Raw genomic sequence first — 19,029 nt, 5'->3', positions numbered from 1 at the left:
TCGCTCGCCCGGGGCCAGCTGGCGGCGGCGGCGGCGCGTGGAGCCGCGGGGCGCAGCCGGCCGGGCCGGGGCCACCCGGCCGGAGTCTCCCGGGCCGCGTGAGGCGGCGGCGGCCCAGCGCAGCCGAAGAGGACGGAGCAGCGCCGCGCGGAGCGGGGTGAGTGTCTCGGCGGCCCGGCCGGAAGGCGGCGCGGCTGGGCCCCCTCCTCAGGCCCGCAGCGAACCCCAGGGCGGGCGGGCTTGGGGCGGGGACCCCCCCACCCCCGGACCGGCCGGGCGGGCGGCGGCTCCCGGAGGCCCCGGCCCGCCCTCCTGGTCGGCGCGGGGAAAAGTGGGAGACCCGGGCCCCCCGCCCCGCGCTAGGAGGAGGGTGTGGCGCGCCGGACCCGGGGCTGAAAGAAATCCGCCCCCAGCCGGGCACCCCCACACCCGCACCCCAAGCACTGGCCCTCCGGATTCGGGGGGTGGGGGGCCCAATGCTAATTCCGAATTTCCGTCGGTTCCGGCTGGGGCGCGCAGGGCTCCCCTCCCCCAGTGACAAGTGTCACGGCGGCCCAGGGGCAGGTGTGTGTGCAGCGCTGGGCCTGCCCCGGCCGGCCCGCGCTCCTGACCGAGGGGTCGGGAGGAAGTGCTGGCCACAGTCCTCCGTCCAGCCCTCTGCGCTTCTCGCCTCCTCCAGCCCTGGCCTGCCTGGGTGGGTACCCGGGGCCTAAGCGTGGGGTGCGGCCCTCAGAGAGAGGGTCCAGGACTTGGAAGAAGTGCTCCGGGTGTCCCCCTCGCTGGAGGAAAAATCTGGCCAATCTCCATCCCGTGAGTCGCTCTTTCCTGTTGTAAAACCTGCGGTGCCAGCTCTGTGTCAGAGCAGCCATCTGCCTCCCTATCTCTCTCAGCCTTTCTTATGGGGTGCGGGGTGGCAGGCCTGCAGGGCTGCTGAGTGACTTGGGAAGGGAAAGACTTTTGAGTCCCCCCTCCCCCTTAACGTGCAGCTAATTCTCCCTAGGGAAACCTCCAATGGACGTTCTGAGTAAATAGAGTGTGTTTGCTAGGCAAATGTCATTTCAAGGCAAATCTTCTAGCTCTGTCCCCTTTCAACCCATTTGCTGCCCCCTAAGTAAATTCTAGATTCCTCGTCCTACATTCCTGTCCCTACCTCTGATATATGCGCTAGGGTAGAAAGTCTCAGGCCTGCCCACCGCCTCCCCTCTAGAAGCAGAGTTCTTCAGAGGGGACCTCCTTTGAGCATCTTTCTCCGTCCACTGCTAGCTCTCTCTCCAGCCCCCACTGGGGAGCCACTGGGGTGGCAGGCTAGACCCTTTCCTCCTTTCTGAAGGGAATGCTCCCCTTCATTTGAGTCTTCCCCATGGCCAAGCCCCCAGTGTGACTCATCTCTGCTCTGAACTCCCATTGCACCTTATCTGGGTCTTTTGTGTGACTCTTATCGCCACCTGCCTTATTTTATAGTTACTTTTGTGCCTGGCTTATCTCCCCTGCTGGATTGTCAGCTCCTGGAGGATGGAGGACCAGGGTGGGGTTTGATTCATCCCTGATCCTGCCCTGGGTCAGCATCCTGGGCACGGTCACCATTAGTGTCTGGATGGAGTAGAAGTCCCCACCCCAGCAGAGCTCTGGGACCCTAGCTTATCTGACTCCTGGGTTGTCCCTGTTAAATTCTTCTCTGGTGATTAGAAGAGCCTCCCAGCCCTCTTCCTTTGCAGAGAGAAACACCATGAGTTAGGAAGGGCTGTTTTTCTTGTAGCGAGTGACTTGCCAAATGACTAGGACAGTACATGCTCTGCTATAAGGATGGCCAGGCACAGAATGTGGGATCTCTGGGCCCTGGGTGTGGAACGGACTTCTCTCTTTGGCCTTCTGCACTCGTCGGGCATGGGAGGCAGTAGAGAACCACACTGGGATTCAAGGTTCCAGGCCTGGCCCTCCCATAACGTCTGTAACTAAGTCACCAGGTTTCTCTTGATCTTGGTTGGTCCTTCCTTATGGAATCTGAAAGAAAATCCCTCTGCTTCTATGAGGTCCTGCAGGATCTGGGCTCTGCATCCTCCGCCTTTTTGACTGTTCGTTACTGAAATCCAGGCTTGTCTTCACTGGCCTTCCCAGGTGGAGTCCATCACCTCCACCTTTGTGCCCCATGCTAATTCAGCTTACCACGAAGAATGGCAGTTGAATGGCAGTTGAATGTTATCCTGTGCCTCCCCGCTAGACTGAGCTCCTAGGGGAGCAGGGGTTGGCCCTAAATCTCATTTCTCTGCCTCTCCTATGCCTGGCACATGGGAGGCTCTAGGGAAAAGGTCTGTGGGATAAAGGTGAGAAGCTAAGAGCCCTTGTCCCAGTTGACTGTACATTCTCTCTCTCAGGGACCCAACTTTGCCTTCCTCCCTAGAGGCCTGTTTTAAAACCAGGCAGATGGGGACTTCCCTGGTGGTCCAGTGCCTAAGACTGTGTTTCCACAGCAGGGGGCTCAGGTTCGATCCCTGGTCGGCGATGTTCTGCAAGCCGTGAGGTGCGGCCAAAGAAAAAATACATAAACAAGATGAAAGTAGGCAGATGTTCTCCTCACCATCCCATCCCGTTCAGGCTTTCCAACTTGGTCTCTGAGAAGAGCCAGTCATGGAGAACAGTGCCATTCATCTGTAGAGATTAGAAGCAGAAACTTCTGGTGCTTCAAGATCTCTGCCTGGCTGCTTTTGGAAAAGCCAGTGGAGTAGAGGGTGGGGGTGTGTGTGCTCCTTTGTGGAAGGCCAGTGATCTCACGCCTGTGTCCTCAGCCATGGGCAGGAGAGGTGACCCATCCTGAGTGAGCAGTCACATGCTTCCAGGCCCCTTCCCCACCCCTTCTCAGCTTTGCGGACAGCCCTTCTGAAACCTGCCCACCAGGACCCCCTGCCACTGGACACCGATGTAGCCAAGTGGTCTTTTATTTGTTTTTAACAATGAAGGTTTAAAAAATTATTTATTTATTTTATTTGTGGCTGTCCTGGGTCTTCGTTGCTGTGTGGACTTCTTTCTAGTTGTGGTGAGCAGGGGCTGCTCTCTAGTTGCCGTTTGTGGGCTGCTCATTGCGGTGGCCTCTCTTGTTGCCGAGCACAGGCTCTAGAGCGTTCGCGCTTCAGTAGTTGCCGCACATGGGCTCAGTAGTTGTGGCATACAGGCTTAGTTGCTCCAAGGCATGTGGGATCCTCCTGGACCAGGGATCGAACCTGTGTCCCCTGCACTGGCAGGCAGATTCTTAACCACTGGACCACCAGAGAAGCCTCACGAAGTGGTCTTCAAGTGACTTCTCTCTGCAGCTTTCCATCAATGTTTATTAGGCTTTCACTAGGTACCCAGGATATGATCAAGCATGCCATGGCAGCCATGGCAAATCCTTGTCCAATCTGCTCTAAAACCCGGGGTAATGAACAAGGGGCATTGCTCCCTCTCTGCTCAAGTCTTCCTAGAGTCGTGTATGAAAAATTGATTTTAGAATTTAGAAGCTTTGCCTCCCCTGTGTGCAGGGAAAGCAGGTTGGTTCCTCTGGTCATGGGAAGGAAGATGGGGAAGGAAACATGTTTGGTATGTGTCCTGTATGTACAATGTGCACAAGGCTGCCCCATGCACCCTGCAAGTGAGGTGGTGTTCGCCCTTTCTCCCAGAGAAAGAAGCTGAGACACAGAGAGGTCAACCCACTTGCCCAAAGGCTCTGCAGGTTTCTACCCAGTTCTGCTGGACTCTGCTGATTCCATCTGCACTGTATTTCTGACTGATTCAGGTCACCTCCTCTTCCCTGGCTTCCAGGACGCTGGACGGACAACGCGACATGTTCATATAGAGACTATATTCACTCACCCTCGTAGTCAGCATACTAATTTCTACTTCACTGTCTATGTGCCTGTATACACATATGTGTAAATCTGCCTTTATAAGTCATCACAAAGGCTTTCTGGAAAACTGGACATACAAAGAGTTGAATACAATAAATAACATCGAACGTAAAAACTGCGACTCACGGTGTGGTTAGGGAGATTCACCCCACGGGTAATACGGGGCGTGCTGTGGCTTAAACAGCATGCAGGGTTCAGAGGAGGAGACGCCCTTTCTGGGTAAGGCGGTCAGAGTTGACTTCCTGGAAGAGGTGGGATTTGAAGGAGGCCTTGAAGAATGGGTGGAGTTTTGATAGTCACGGCACCTGGAAAGGTGTGTAGAATTTAGAGTTTCAAATCTGTGGTTATCACCAGGGCCCTTCCAGAAAAGGTTCCTGTGGAAAGGGAGAGAAAATGGCAAGACTGATGGCGCCTTTTCAGGTCTTCTCCAGCCTTGCAGGAGGCTCTGGGAACACAGGAGCCTTGAGGACTGCGCCCCGTTAAGGACGAGTGATGCCAGAGAAGAGAAGTGACTTGCCCAGGACCTGCCCCGAAACCTGGAACCCAGGTTAATTCCCAGCTCAGTGCGGGCTCTTGTTACTGGCTGGGGTTGATGACAGGCAGCAGCCCTGTACATCGGTCCTTTGTTCCTGTAAAGTGGGTACAGGGGTACTGCCTTCCTCACTTCCAGGCTGGCGAACACCAAGAGAAAGTCCTGCGAAATTGTCCTGACCAAAGGCAGAAAGAGCTCCATTGGAGAGGAAGGCTGGCATTCGCTTCAGTTACTCATATTAACAACTGCCCTTGCCAGAGGAGGGAAACCAGATTAAGCAACAAGCAGGGTTCCGGCAGCAGACAAATCAAACCCAAGCAAGCGCCTTGGGGAAGAGCATCGAGAAAGCAGTTTCGAGACTTCCCTGGTGGTCCAGAGCTTAAGACTCCGAGCTCCCGATGCAGGGGGCCGGGGTTTGATCCCTGGTCAGAGAACTAGATCCTGCACGCCACAGCTGCACATGCCGCATGAACAACCAAATAAATTTTTTTTAAAAAGTCCTCATTGTACAAAAAAGAAAAAGATTTTTTTTTTTTTTTAAAAGAGAGAAAGCAGTTTCACACCCTCTTTTTGCTGAAATCCGGCATCTTCCTCAAAGCTTTTCCTCCGAGAGCCCTCGCCCCTCAGTCCCATTTCCCTTTTATGGGGTGGTGTGGGGAGTTGGTGGTGCAGGGGAAAGACAGAGAGTTATTAAAAGAAGCCTGAGCACTTGGGGATCCCAAGGCCGATTCCCATCCCATAGTAATGCTGACCGGATGGGTGTGGGCATGTCAACCTTCAGCTGCATGGGGCGGTGGCCCAGCAGGGCACAAGGTCTTCAAGTGTAATATAATACATTCCAGGTCACGTGTGCACACAGTCCAGGTCCAGTTCTGGCAGTTCTGTTCTTTGGGGAAATTCAGAGTTAGGTTGGTTCCTGCCAGCCTCTGGCCACAACGTTTGTCCCCTGACCAATATGTGTGTTTCTTACTTAATATATGTTACTGATTCATTGGGCTTCCCTGGTGGCTAAGTGGAAAAGAATCCGCCTGCCAGCCAGTTCAGGAGATGCGGGTTCGATCCCTGGGTCAGGAAGATCCCCTTGGAGGAGGAAATGGCAACGCACCCAGTATTCTTGCCTGGGAAATCCCATGGACAGAGGAGCCCAGTGGGCTATAGTTCATGGGGGCGCAAAAGAAACACGATTTAGTGACTAAACAACAACAGTTGATTCATTAAATTGAACTCAGCCAGCAGCACTGTCACTCAATGCCTGAGCGAAGATCATCTAGCACACATGTTTTCTCCATAAGGCACATCACAGTTTTCCCCGGCTCTGAGCACTAGACAGCGCTTCAGCCTCATGCTCGGGGCCATGTTAAATCGCTAACAAAAAGCATAGACGTGTGAAAACCATGGCGCTAAACAGACCATGGAAAGTATACTTGTTGACAGTTTGAACTGAAAGACAGGGGGCCGCCTTGTTTGACCTCTGCAGGGCTCAGGCAGGCGGGGTGACTCAGTTTTTCCCTGCTCTGCGCACGTCTGCAAAAGACCGAGTAAGCACCGTGCGCCTCAGTTTCTGAGTTACAGGTAAAAACTGTAGCCAGATAGGAGGGGCGGTAAATACGGAGTGTGTGAATAATGGGTACCGACTGTTTATGCAAAGTAGTTCCACAACACAACATTCCTGAGCGATAAGGGGGGACTGTTGCCACATTTAACAGAAAGGAAACAGGCTCAGAGAGGTAAAGGACCTGATGCAGCTTGTGTGAATAGCTGGGGCCCGGCCAACACTTGCACCCACCCCTGGCTGATCCCAAGTGTGGTTCTTTCCCCTCGGCTCCTGTCGCATTTGTTCTGAGCGCCTTTCCTCTTTGTGGCCACAGTCCTCCCACTCCCACGCACAGACCTCGTCTGTTGTCTTTGTCGTTGTGTCTGCAGCATCCAGAACAGGGCTCCTCACGTGTGCTCAGCTGAGTTCAGTTCTTTGCACCCCAGGCTCCTCTGTCCCTGGGATTCTCCAGGCAAGAATACTGGAGTGGGCTGCCATTGCCTCCTCCAGGGGATCTTCCCGACCCAGTGGTCAAAGCCGAGTTTCCTGCTTTGGCAGGTGGATTCCATACCACTAGCGCCACCTGGACTCCTCGTTGACGCTCAGTAATTCTTGGCGACTAAAGGCTGGGAGCACAGCTTCTGGTGTTTGCTCTGTCCTGGGTGCCAGAAGAAGGAGAACTATCAGGGCGTAGGTTTCCCCCCTCGCCCTCCTCTACCCCTTCCAGAAGGGTGCCCATATCCCCTTTCCACAGCCTGCGGACAGGAGGCCCCGTGTTCCAGCACACCAGAGGATGTGGGCAACCTCACCTCTAACAGAACTGGTCTTTGCTGGGAGGAGCTGAGGGCAGCCCGTCACCCAGTGGAATGATGCTCCTAAGGAGGCATTTCGGGCCAGCGTGGGGCTTCCTGGGGCCCCACGCCTCCAATCCTGGCTTTCTTACTCCTGGGCACCTTTACAAAAATGTTCTGTCGCTTGTGCCCCTTGAAGAGTTGGTACACAGGTCATAGGAGTTATTGCTGTTTCTTCTCTCCGAGGTTCTTTATTTCCCTTTTCGGAGATGGTTCCCCTTGAAGGATGGAATTTTCTCTTTTAGCAGCCGGGGACGTCCCCCCCAGGTCTCCACAGGGCCTGGCTGACTCATCTGCTGTGCTGTGAGGCAGGACAAGAGCTGTCTCCCGCTACAGCCCTGCTGGACCGAGTCAGGCCCTGTGGCCTCCTGGCCTCACCTGGCCGTGGTCTGCAGAGGAGTCTGGCCCCACGGAGGGCCCATCAGGTGCCAGTGCCCTGCGTGAAGCGGGTGGAAGATGGGCTGTCCATCTGCTGTCTCTTGGTGGCCCCTTGAAAACCCACCTTGAAGGGCCAGGGCGGACGTTGGGGTGGCCATTCCCAGTTCCAACAGGGGCCAGCATCCCTCTGCCCAGGGCTGCCCACAGGTCTGGAGGCTGGTCAAGGCCACTTTATCGCCCACGGGTCCATTTCTCCCCTCCGTCCTGCCTGAGGGCCCGATAATTGCTTTTCTGGGCACTTTGTGAGAGTTAACTTTCCACTGGCAGGTTTTTTTTTTTTTCCTATAAGAGGGAGGAAAACCAAACATTTTCTGCAATTAGAATTTTCCCCTCTCGGATAATCACAGTGGGAAAAAAAAAAAAGATATTTAAGTCCATTGAAAACCACACAGAAGCAGCGCTCTCGGAGCCAGGGGACGACTCAGTCGGTACGGATGGCCAGCCAGGGAGGCCGTTCAGCAGGCGGGCTCTGGCGTAAGGAAGCTGCTATTTCACATTTATTTGGGGTTGGCTTCCTGCAGCATATTTCAATTAGTTCGTCAGTGTTGTGCATCTGACAGGCCACGCGTTCATTGTGGTTGAGCCATCTGGGAGGTGGGAGGCCTGCAGCCTTCCCTGTGGCAGTCAGTAACTACCAGTTTGAAGGAAATTTGTTTGATGTGTTTAAGAACCCAACACTAAAACACCATTAATAACAAAAGCTTCCAGAGTTCTGAAAGTACTCCCCCTTGTTGAGCCGTCAAATGGACATGCGTAACTTAAGACCTCATTTTTCCCCCCACGCTTGTGACATATCCCAATACAGCCAAGCAAAGTTCTGAAGTGGCCGATTTAATTGATCCAGAGCACGATTTGCATTAACCCAGTATGGAAAGGAGCTCATTAATTTTTATACTTGGGGGCCATGCAGCCTGAGCTTTTGCCACCAGGAGTAGCTAGGGGTGGCAGGGAACATATCCCTCCATCAGTATTCAGCTGAGCTCCCGAGCCACTGGTTTTATTTCGGATCTTAGCCTCGATGACTCACCTAGCATCGTGAGCTCGTGGTGATGAGAGCTGACCAGCGCAGCCTGCCCCTCATTCCTTAGGTACCAGGGTTTAGAGCACCGATCACACCCATTGCTGTCTCTTTTTACCTCGTTATTTTTCCTGGCTGACTGTCCTCTTTCCTGAGGAATATGCTGTCTGACTTTGCAGCAGCGGGGGAAAAGAGGAATTCAGCATCTTAAGAGAATAGGCGAGTGGAAGGAGTGTTGGGGAAAAAAAAAATCCATGGGTTTGATCTTTCAGGAGGAATGACTTTCCATTTGCCTGAAAGCTTACCACCCCAGACTCGATGGGGAGCAGTCCTGAGACTCAAGACGCAGTTGTGAACTGGAGGGAGGCGGGCTTGTGAAATCTGGGATGTTTGGTTCACTTGAGTTTGCCTTGGTGGCCTGAGAGCTACAGGACTGGTGTTTGGAGGGTTTAGGCTGATAAAAGCACCCATCACATAACCAGACAGGTTGATGCTTCATAATGGACTTTTCTGGATCCTGAGATTCCTGCCCAAGGAGAAGGCAACTCTTCCTTCTCCAGACTATGGGGATCCCCTGGTCAAACCTAGCTGCTCTGCAGGCTCAGGGACCTGGGCTTATTTGACTTTGAGTCCCCTGTGCCCAGTACAGTGGCCGGGAGGTAACTCAGGGCCAACTGATGACCATTTGGGGAGAGGCAGTGGCTAGAGATCCAGAGGGAAAACGTCCTTTCTCATTCATCCATGTTTTGGGTAGCACCCTCCATGGCCCAGAGAGCTTCTGCCTGTTGTCTTTCACTTGACACCCAGAAGTGCTGCTGTGCCCATTTTACAGGTGGGGAAACTGAGGCTGGAAGAGGTCTTGATTTGGCGTCCAGTGCTTGCAGCTGTCACGTTTCACACACAGTACAGCTCAAGGAGGGCATGATTTGGGCTAACCATAGAGCAAGTTAACGGCTGGCCAGGATTCTTGTCCTAACCGGGGTCCTCGATTCTTCAAGTTCATGCTGTTGCGTTTCCTTACATGACCCACGCCATGCTGTTATGTTTTTGTTTATAAATCTATCAGGGGAGTTGCCTGATGGTCCAGTGATTAGGACTCATGGCTTTCCTTGCTGAGGCCTGGGGAGCTAAGATCCTGGAAAACCTGCCATGTGGACAAATACAACAACAAAAATTCCATGAGTATTTCCTGATGCAGGTCAGTCTGAATAGTGCCCAGAAGTTTTCAGTTTGGGTTTGTGTCAGTTTTTTTGTTTCTTTTCTTTTTACCCAGAGAAGAAAACAGAATTTCCCTTTTCTTGTTCTGTAGCTTTTGCTCTTCAAAGAGGCCCAAAGGCACCATGGATGTAGAGCAGGATTTATCATAGATTCCTGAGATAGGGCAGCGTGCTCTGGGATCACGGCGCGGGCATGACTTGGGGGCCCTCCTGGGCTCCCCGTTATCGAGTCTTGTAGCCACACACCCAGGAAGCTGTGGTCCGAGGCCCTGCGGGTTGTGTGTCTTTGAGGTCCTGGGAAGTGGTGCCTTTCCCTTCCCTGAAGTGAGAGCAGCTTTCGGACCGACTGTATTAGGATGCCCGTGGTAGGGGGGCGGGGGGGGGGCGGGGCAGGTGCGCCTTTAAAGGGCACAGTTCAGAGTGGGCGGGGCCTCGTCCACCAGGGTGGGTGGGCCCTGCTCACTATCCGCTCTGGGTTCTCATAGGCAGGTCAGTGTGTTCTGGGTTTCTCCCCTCTTTCTGCCCCATTCCTGCCCTTTCTCAGGGAGGGGAGGAGGCAGAGGCCAGCGCTTTGTGTCCCCCACCGGCACCGCGATCGCCTGCCTTGCTGTCTCGGGGTTCCTCCAAGCTGGGCGAGCTGAAGGCCCAGTGGCCGCTGGACAGAGAGGAGATGCAGGTGGGTCCCCTGGGATTCTCTAGCTCAGGCCGGGGTCTGGTGGGCAAGAGTTAGAGGGTCTGCTTTTCCCTGGGGCCCTCCACACTGTGTAGGCCACTCTAGGACTTCCATCCTCTCCAGGTGGCTCCTAGGGTCCAGGCGTCCCAGCCAGGGACGCTGCTCCCCAGGGCAGGGCCGAGGTATGCCTTTTTGGCTTCCTGGAGCACCTTGCCTGGTTCTGAACTTGGAAGAGGATTTTTATTATTAATTAATTCGTTTTTACTTGGGGCTGTGCTGGATCTTTGTTGCTGCACGCCAGCTTCTCACTGCGGTGGCTTCTCTTGTTGTGGAGCTCAGTCTCTAGGTGCTCGGGCTCAGTAGTTGCAGAACCTGGGCTCAGTTGCCATGAGGCCCGTGGGATCTTCCCAGACCAGGGGTGGAACCCATGCCCCCTACATTGGCAGGAGGATTCTTAACCCCTGGACCAGCAGAGAAGTCCAAGAAGAGGGTTTAACGAAGCCTCTGATGGGAGGAAACTTGGGGAAGGTGGTCTGGCCCATTTGCTCTCCCAGGAGGCTGCCTTCCAGACTTCTCTTGCTCTCTCCCTAGAATCCAGCCTGCTCGGAAGGACACGCACTCAGGAGGATTCCAAGCCTCTGACTATGCTCAGGCTGGACGCAGAGGGGAAATGGAGGTTCCAGGGTGTGCAGCGCACGGAAGGGCCAGGAAGGGCCGCTGGACTCATGCCCGGCAGAGAATGAGGGCTCTGGGTGAGAGTGTGGTTGCAGGAGAGGGGAAGGCAGATGGGTGCAGAAGGAGAGAATGGGGGATTTTCTTTCCTGGCCTTCTTTAAAAATTTGTAGTGGAATTCATGTAACAGAGAACTGACCATTTCTAAATGTGCAATTCAGTGTCACACCCTATGTTCGCAGTGCTGTGTGACCACCACCTCTGTCTCATTCTAGAGCATTCTCACCCACCCCAAAAGAGACCCCACTCCCATCAGCAGTCATCCTCCCTTCTCTCTCCTCCCCTGGCTTGTGGACATCACTCTTCTATTTTCTGCTTCAATAGATTTACCTATTCTGATTATTTCAAATATTAGGTTGGACCAAAAAAAATCCACTTGGTTTTTTTCCATATGATGTTACGGAAAAATCCAAGCAAACTTTTTGGCCACCCAGTGCGTGGAATCTTACACTCTGTGACCTTTGGTGTTTGGCTTCTTTCATGTAACATGTTTTCAAGGTTTACCCATGCTGTAGCAGGTATCAGTACTTCATTTTTGTGTGTGTGAGTGGTAAAATACACATAATGTCAAATTTACCACCATGACCATTTTTCAGCAAACAGTCCTGTGGCATTAAGTACATTCACCCTATTGTGCAACCATCACCCCCATCCCTGTCCAGAACTTCTTCCTCTTCCCAAACTGAAACTCTGTCCCCGTTAAACGACAACTTTCTCTTCCCTCCAGCCCTTGGCACCCACCATTCTGCCTTCTGTTTCTGTGAATTTTCTCTGGGTGCCTTGAATAAGTGGAATCATACAGTATTTGTCCTTTTGTGGTCTGGTTTGTTTCACTGAGCATAATGTCCTTCAGATTCACCTGCCTTGTAGCTTGTGTCAGAATTTCCTTCTTCTCTTGGCCAAGTAATATTCCACTGTATACAGATGGACCACCTTTTGTTTTTCTGTTGATGGACACTTGGGCTGTTTCTGGGCCAGCGAGATGTTGACTTTGGCTTGCCCATGAATGAGGAACAGTGAAAGACAGCTGGACTAGGAGGGCCTAGGGGTCTGGGAGGCAAGAGTTGTGCCATTTCCAAGATGAGTGGCCTTTGATGATCACGCCTTTCTGGGCCTTGGTTTCTCTATCCATCTAGCAATGCTCCCTCCCAGGGGAGGACACAGTGAGAGTCTGAATGAGAGGGTAGTTTTGTGGATTGTCAGCTGCCCTGCACATGTGAGCTGCTATATTCCTGGTCAGGGAGAAGGGATAACCCTGGTCTTCACCAGTCATAGGTTATGAAGGTTGGTGGTGCCTGGCCCTCCACCTCGCTGGGGCTCACCTGTGACTTCCACTTGCTGCAAGGTTCCCTTCCTTGCAGAGATTCCAGAACGAACTCCACAAGGAGGTGCATCCTGCCTCTCTGTGGTCTTCTGAGCGCTCGCTGACTCCCAGCTGATAGCAGTTGGGGAGCCAGGAACACATGGTTCCCCGAAGCACTGTCCCCAGGGCCCCTTCCTTGGAGCTCCAGGAAATCGAAGCCAGGAAGATGGCATTGGCAGCCTCCTGGGGTGGCTGAGTCAGAGCAGAATCAGGCTGGAAGTCACTAAGTCGCACTTGCCTTCATTAGGCTAATTAACTTTCGATGTGAATTAGCTCTGTGAGCTGACTTAGGAAATCCATTATGGGGCTGGGCCGGTTCCGTGTGCAGCGGTGCCTAGGAAGCCGCGCCGTGCCTTTCCACATCCACCAATTAAGGCTGCTTAATTATTAACTCAGGGCTGCGTGACTAATGAGGAGTTGCATTCATTGTGCACTATTTAAGAATTTTAAGGCCGTTTAAAATGAGCCGTAATATAGTTAATAATCATACTGGGAATCATTCGTTGTGATCCATGTTATAGATTATTTAGAAGATAAGCCGAGGCTGAGGGTTGATTTGGAGAAGGTCATGTAGATGGAGAGTTGGCAGGGCGGGGTTTCAGTGTGTGCAAAGTGCTGGCTAAGGTGGGGAGTTTCCAGCTGGCCCCTTGAAAAGCTGCTCTCAGTTGGAATGTCCACTTGCTAGTGGGTTCTCAGGCTGACCCACCAAGAACAGGACCCCCAGGCAGCTGAATAACTGAGCTCTTGAAGTACCTAGTCTATGCCTGGTCCTCAATGGCACCCTGCAGTTAACCCCATTGTGCAGATGAGAAAACTGAGACCCAGAGCAAAAAGCTGGCTACCCCAAGGGTGCATGGCTGATACATTCAAATCCAGGCAACCTGGCTCTGAAAAAAATCCATCAGTGTGTGCGTGCTCAGTCACATCCAACTCTTCTTGACCCCATGGACTGTAGCCTGCCAGGCTCCTCTGTCCATGGGACTTCCCAGGCAAGAATACTAGAGTGGGTTGCCATTTCCTTCTCCAGGGGATCTTCCAGACCCATGTCTCTTGCATTGACAGGTGGATTCTTCACCGTGAGCCACCAGGGAAAGTGAAAGTGAAAGTTGCTCAGTAGTGTCTGACTCTTTGCGACCCGGTAGACTCTACAGTCTGTGGAATTCTCCAGGCCAGAATACTGGAGTGGGTAGCTTTCCTTTCTCCAGGGGGTCTTCCCAACCCAGGGATCAAACCCAGGTCTCCCACATTGCAAGCGGATTCTTTACCAGCTGAGCCACAAGGGAAGCCCAAGAATACTGGAGTGAGTAGCTTATCCCTTCTCCAGCAGATTTTGGATTTTGCCGACTCAGGAATCAAACTGGGGTCTCCTGCATTGCAGGCAGATTTTTTTTTTTTTTAACCAACTGAGCTATCAGGGAAGCCCTGTGAGCCACCAGGGAAGCCCTTGGCTAAATAGCTGTTTTAGACCATTTACCATACACTGCACCCATTTTTGCAGTGAAGTAGGTTTTTGAGAGCCTGCCTGGGGAGCTAAGCATTTTGAAAATCTTTTTTTTTTTTTAAAGTGGGAAAACTTGCAAACCCTTGGTACTTCTGGAAAAAGAACACTTCTTACTTTCAAGGCTTAAGAGGTGCCTCCCAAGAGCTACCATGAACAGGTTGCTTGTGTGTGTGGGGGGACATTTGTGCATGGAGGCTGGGGTACCTTTTGCTTGCTGGCATGACCCATATGGAGCCCCTCTGTCCGGGAGCCCGTGGGTGACAACCTTTGGGAACTCTTTTGTGGGAGCACAGATGGTCTTTCGTTCCTGGTGTCCCGGGTGTGCTGTCCCCCATCCTCAGGGCAGAGGGCCCCTCTTCGCTGTTTAGATGTTGGCCACGGAGCACCACCAAGCCCTCGTGCAGCTGGAGCTGAGCAGACGGGGGTTTCAGAAAGTGGAAGCTTTATTTTTAGCCCCACAGCCTCTGTGATTCTGTCACTATGGAGATGCCGGCTGGGGGCCCACGAGGCTGTGTGCTTTTCCTGCTGGTGAGAGGAAGAAAGGTCCTGTTTCTTTCCTGGAATGTAGCCTGGGCTGCTCGTTGGAGACCTCAGTCACTGGGTGTGTGTGTGAGAGAGAGACAGGCAGACACAGGCAGAGAGATGCTGCTGCTGCTTTGGAAGACTGGCCCGGGCCCCGCATGGAGCTCAGTGTCCACGGCTGTCTTGTGCTTTGGCTGAGCTGCACTAGTGTCCAGAGGCCCCAGTTGGGCTGGGCTGTGTGTGACCCCACTTCCCTGGGCCTTCATTTCCTCCCCTGAAACCTTGGGTTGCTAATTCCTGCTGTCTATGTGCTTCTCTCGATCTGATGACGTAAGAGATTCAGGTAAACTTTGAATCCATGATGTGACTCAAGAGCTGTCAGTGTGTGTGTGTGTGTCCAGTAATCATTCTGATACAAGTTTGCCCTCAGTCGGTCATCTAGAATTCTTTCTACTCTTAGTCTTTCTACTTTTCCCCATATTTTGGCTTCTCCATTCAAAGGCAGAGAAAGAGGACTTCCCTGGTGGTCCAATGGTGAAGGGTCCGCCAGCCAATGCAGGAGATGGAGGTTCAGTCCCTGGTCCAGGAAGATCCCACTTGCCGAGGGGCAACAAAGCCCATGTGCCACGGCTGCTGAGCCTGTGCTCTAGAGCCTCCATGCAGCAACTACTGAAGCCCTCAAGCTCCAAAACAAGAGGAGCCACTGGAATGAGAAGCCCAAGCACCGCAGCTAGAGAGTATCTCCCGCTCGCCACAACTAGAGAAAGCCTGCGTGCAGCCCCAAAGACCCAGAGCAGCCAAGACTTAATTAATTAATTAAAAGAGAAAACTTTTTTGAATGGCAGAAAAAGAGGAGGTGGAAGGGGAACGTATTCTAGTCCTCTCCACACACGATTATAAGCATCTATTAAGGGAGGTTAGCCCCGCCCCCCTCTTTCTACCACCTCTGTGTCCCCCTGTAGAGTTTCTGAAAATACTCTTCCTTCGGTTGCTCTTATAGATTCACAGCCCCACCTCCTGTAGGAAGTGACACTTGGGGCGTTAGCTCAGTTCCCACAGAGGACATGACTAAGGCTCACAGTGGTTCAAGTCTGTGTCCAGCGTCGCACAGCCACAAGCACTGGTGCTGGAACTAGAACTGAATTCTCTCGACTCTCCAGCCCGCACCCACGCAGCCCTGCAGAGACAGCAGGCTGAAAGTGCGCGGATGCCAGCAGGCCATGTCCAGGGCCCCGGGCACACTTCTCTCTTCCCTTCTTCTGACGTCTCAGGCTTGACTAGTATCCCAAAGTGGAAAATAACAAGTGTTGATGAGGAAGTGGAAAAATGGGAATCCTCGTTCCCTGCTGGTGGGATGTAGAATGGTGCAGCTGCTGTGGAAAGCAGTTTGGTGGTTCTTTAAGAGATTAAACACAGAGTTATTGGGAATTCCCTAGTGATCCGGTGTTTGGATTCCACACTTCCACTGCCAAGAGCTTGGGTTCCATCCCTAGTCAGGGAACTAAGATCCCACGAGTGGCGTGGCCAAAGAGAAAAAAGGAAAGCAGCAACACCAGGTTCAGTTCAGTTCAGTCACTCAGTTGTGTCTGACTCTGCGACCCCATGGACAGCAGCACGCCAGGCCTCCCTGTCCTTTACCAGCTCCCAGAGCTTGCTCAGACTCATGTCCATTGAGTCAGTGATGCCATCCAACCATCTCATCCTCTGTCACCCCCTTCTCCCACCTTCAATCTTTCCCAACATCAAGGTCTTTTCCAGTGAGTCAGTTCTTCACATCAGTTGGCCAAAGTATTGGAGTTTCAGCTTCAGCATCAGTCCTTTCAATGAATATTCAGGACTGATTTCCTTTAAGATGGACTGATTGGATCTCCTTGCAATCTAAGGGACTCTCAAGAGCCTTCTCCAACACCACAGTTCAAAAGCATCAATTCTTCGGTGCTCAGCTTTCTTTATAGTCCAACTCTCACATCCATACATGACTACTGGGAAAACCGTAGCCTTGACTAGATGGACCTTTGTTGGCAAAGTAATGTCTCTGCTTTTTAATATGCTGTCTAGATTGGTCATAGCTTTTCTTCCAAGGAGCAAGTGTCTTTTAATTTCATGGCTGCAGTCACAATCTGCCGTGATTTTGGAGCCCCCCAAAAATAGTCTGTCACTGTTTCCACTGTTTCCCCATCTATTTGCCATGAAGTGATGGGACCGGATGCCACAATCCTAGTTTTCTGAATGTTGAGTTTTAAGCCAACTTTTTCACTCTCCTCTTTGACTTTCATCAAGAGGCTCTTTAGTTTTTCTTCACTTTCTGCCATAAGGGTGGTGTCATCTTCATATCTGAGGTTATTGATATTTCTCCCAGCAATCTTGATTCCAGCTTGTGCTTCATCCAGCCCAGCATTTCTCATGATGTGCTCTGCATATAAGTTAAACAAGCAGGGTGACAATATACAGCCTTGACCTACTCCTTTCCCAATTTGAAACCAATCTGTTGATCCATGTTCAGTTCTAACTGTTGCTTCTTGACCTGCATACAGATTTCTCAGGAGGCAGGTGAGGTGGTTTGGTATCCCCATCTCTTTGAGAATTTTTCAGTTTGTTGTGATCCACATAGTCAAAGGCTTTGGTGTAGTCAATAAAGCAGAAGTAGACATTTTTCTGTAACTTTCTTGCTTTCTTGATGATCCAGCGGATCATTGGCGATCCAGCGGATGTTGGCGATTTGATCTCTGGTTCCTCTGTCTGGTTACCAACTGATAAATGGGCTAATAGAATGTGGTCTACCCATACAAAACAATGTTACTAGAATTCTACTCCTGAGTTATTCTACTCCAAAGCATTGAAAGCAGGGAATCAAACAGGTACTTATACACCCATGTTCTTAGCAGCATTATTCACAATAGCCAGAAGCTAAAACCAACCCAGTGCGTCAGCTGATGAATGGATAAAAGAAATGGGGTGGTATAGCCATACGATGGAATACTATGTGGCCAAAAAAAGGAATGAAGCACTGACACAGTCTACCACATGAATGAACCTTGAAAACATGATGCTAAGAGAAAGAAGCCAGACACAAAAGGACAATATTGTGTGATTCCACTTGTATGAGGTGCCGAGAATAGCAAATTCAGAGGCAAAAAACAGAACAGTGCTTACTGGGAGCTGGGGGTGGGAGTTAGAGGGGACAGAGCTGTTTGAGGTGATGAAAATGGAAATAACCATGGTGATTGCACAATGGTGGAAATATTCTCAATGCCACTGAATTGTGCACTTAAAAATGATTAAAATGGAGGACTTCCCTGGCAGTTCAGTGGTTAAGATTTTATGCGTCCGCTGCACGGGTTACATCCCTAGTCAGAGAACTAAGATCCCACATGCCCCATGGCCAAAAGAAAATTAAGATGGTACCCAAACAGAAGTCTCAGGCTTGTGCTAGAACCTCAAGTGGGCCTTGTCACGGATCACATCTTGTCTTTGCTTGTGGGGTACCTGGGCTGGGCCAGACACTAGGAGATGTCAACACCTGTGGCCTGGCCAAGGCCCTGCAGCCAGCAGTGAGTCTGCATCCCAGGCTCTCATACTCCTGGGGGAGGCATCCCTGTCCATTAGTGACGAGGCCTGGTCGCCGTGTGTGAACGACATCTGTCTCTACAAAACGCTTGTGCACCTGACGTTGGGCATGGCCTTTTATGGCTCTCGCCTGCTCTCAGGGAGTGGAAAGATAAATACCTTTTCAAAGACCAGATGCCAACTGCCTGGGGTCCCCACAGCTGCAAATGAGTGGGAGACAGGCCTGCCAGGGGCAGGTGCTACAGCCCTGGGGGAGCCGGGAAGTGGGTGTGCAAAAGAACATATTCCCCCCACCCCCACCCCCACCCCCGCCCTCAGTGCAGACAGTCTAGATTTGGAGTATGGTTCTGCCATGGACTGCTCTCTTAGATTTACTGTGTCCTCACCTGCCTTTTGGCTGAAACTGACTTTTAAAGTGGGCTTTAAAGAATCTGCCTGCCAGTTAGGAGACGTGGGTTCGATCCCTGGGTCAGGAAGATCCCCCGGAGAAGGAAATGGTGACTCACAGGCAAGTATTCTTGCCTGGAGAATGCCAAGGACGGGAGAGCCTGGCGGGCTACAGTCTATAGGGTCACAGAGTCGGACACAGCTGAGCGACTGAGCACATGCTTATGACGTTTAGAGGACAATGTGTGCGAAGTGTGTTGAATGGTACCTGGGGCCTCACAGCTTAAGGAGCACTTGGTTTTCTGTGTCTGGCCCAGGGAGGCTGGATGCTCGGTCACAGGCTATGGGTGGCATGGTGGCTGGGAGGACCAGCCTGCTGATGGGGATAATGTGGTTTGAAGGATTCCAACCAAACACCCTTTCTCCCTCCCAGCATCAGGTTCCATGGGGCAAGCTCTGGGGCTCCTGGGGCTGTGTAACCAAGCACCACAAACTGGGTGTCTTAAAACAAGAGGAGTTATTCTTTCTTGGTTCGGGAGACCACACGTCCAAATTTAGGATTGCTTCCTCCTGGAGGCTTGAGGGGAGAGTCTTACACATCCCTCGCTCATGGTGGTGGCTGGCCATCCTCAGCTCTCCTTGGCCTATAGATGTATCCCCCCTCCCTGCCATCTCTGGCTCTGTCTTCATGTGGTTATTTCCCCTCTGTGTGCATCTATTTCTCTATCTCTTCTCCTCTTTGTATAAGAACACCAATCAGGGACTTCCCTGGTGGTCCAGGAGTTAAGAATCCACCTGCCAATGCAGGGGGCACAG

The 19,029-nt window shown here is 52.1% G+C and overlaps 1 protein-coding gene across 5 annotated transcripts in view; it reads left to right on the top strand.

Annotated features, from left to right (window-relative positions):
• PITPNM2 (phosphatidylinositol transfer protein membrane associated 2) overlaps positions 1-19,029 on the top strand; it is a 156,084-nt gene continuing 137,055 nt past the window's right edge. For 3 of the 5 annotated variants that reach the window (XM_043441823.1, XM_043441771.1, XM_043441849.1), the window contains exon 1: positions 1-157. The gene's annotated coding sequence lies outside the window, so the exon portion shown is untranslated. Of the gene's footprint in view, positions 158-382; positions 811-19,029 lie in introns of those variants that run through there. The other 2 variants (XM_043441839.1, XM_043441777.1) reach the window with 2 other exon arrangements.

Source organism: Cervus canadensis, chromosome 1 (assembly GCF_019320065.1).
Source record: "Cervus canadensis isolate Bull #8, Minnesota chromosome 1, ASM1932006v1, whole genome shotgun sequence".
NCBI classification, from domain to species: domain Eukaryota; kingdom Metazoa; phylum Chordata; class Mammalia; order Artiodactyla; family Cervidae; genus Cervus; species Cervus canadensis.
This window is presented reverse-complemented; position numbering and strand designations above follow the sequence as displayed.